This window comes from Leptinotarsa decemlineata, unplaced genomic scaffold (assembly GCF_025532065.1).
Source record: "Leptinotarsa decemlineata unplaced genomic scaffold, Ldec_3_MD MMD2_tig00000035_RagTag_RagTag, whole genome shotgun sequence".
NCBI lineage: Eukaryota > Metazoa > Arthropoda > Insecta > Coleoptera > Chrysomelidae > Leptinotarsa > Leptinotarsa decemlineata.
The window spans coordinates 2450978-2451914 of NW_027412540.1; the positions used below are offsets into that span (position 1 = coordinate 2450978).

The window sequence follows — 937 nt, forward strand, 5'->3', positions numbered from 1 at the left end:
GACTAGAATAACATAAAGTGTGAGCCGTAATTCTCTCATATTATTGTGATGCGAAGGTTATCTGCTTATATTTGCAGTATTTTGAATTTATTCTTCATTGGGCTTTATATATGTATAAATATTTATGAATCCTGTCCTTTCTCGAGTTTTATAACTCAGGGTCTAATTGGTTTTATTGGAATCTTTCAGCCAATACCATATACCGGGAAACGTATATACTACAAAGGTTTTATGCAATTAGTCGTTACTGATGAAAATTCACGATGAATATACTACAACTATTTTATTGCGAGTTTTTCACACTGAAATTAATCAAAATTCTCAGTCCATTCTGAAGTTTAGCAAATTTTTCTTAAACATCTTACGAAAAAGATTGTTAATTATATGAATTCATATTGGGTCGACAATTCCAAATTTTCCATTCATGTCAAAACTATATGGTAGACTTACATAAAATGAAGGAAAATATTTTTGTCTATTTCCACTAGATATTTCATTTTCACGACCGGTTTCGGGTTTTATCCCATTATCAAGTATAAAAAGTAACTAATCATTAATCGTAGTAATAAAATAACTAGTGGAAATCAGACAAAAGTGTCTTCATCCATTTCATTAAAGCGATTTTGAATTCCAACAAAGTAAACAAGCATCAATTACACAAATTATATGGTAGACATCTTATGAATCTGAATACTGTCACGACATAACTTTCGCTATTCAACTGGACTTCAAAAAGGTAAGTTGCATGATTATGTTCAGCAATATATTCGAATAATTTGAAAATCCAAAGAAATAGTGCTTCGTAAAATGTGAAGATCTCTCTTTCGCTTTTTTCTAAGATGTAAAGTTTAGTTTAGATATTGATATTGATTTCTCGTGCCGGCTTGTACCTCCATGAGTTACTCATACAAAACTAATAATTCTCTGTCTTCTCCAG

The 937-nt window shown here is 30.4% G+C and overlaps 2 protein-coding genes across 7 annotated transcripts in view; one reads left to right on the forward strand and one right to left on the reverse strand.

Annotated features, from left to right (window-relative positions):
- Glut1 (Glucose transporter 1) overlaps positions 1–937 on the forward strand; it is a 356436-nt gene that overhangs the window by 348783 nt on the left and 6716 nt on the right. The gene's annotated exons all lie outside the window — the stretch shown is intronic.
- The window catches only part of LOC141480961 (uncharacterized), a 160996-nt gene that overhangs the window by 30824 nt on the left and 129235 nt on the right, over positions 1–937 (reverse strand). The gene's annotated exons all lie outside the window — the stretch shown is intronic.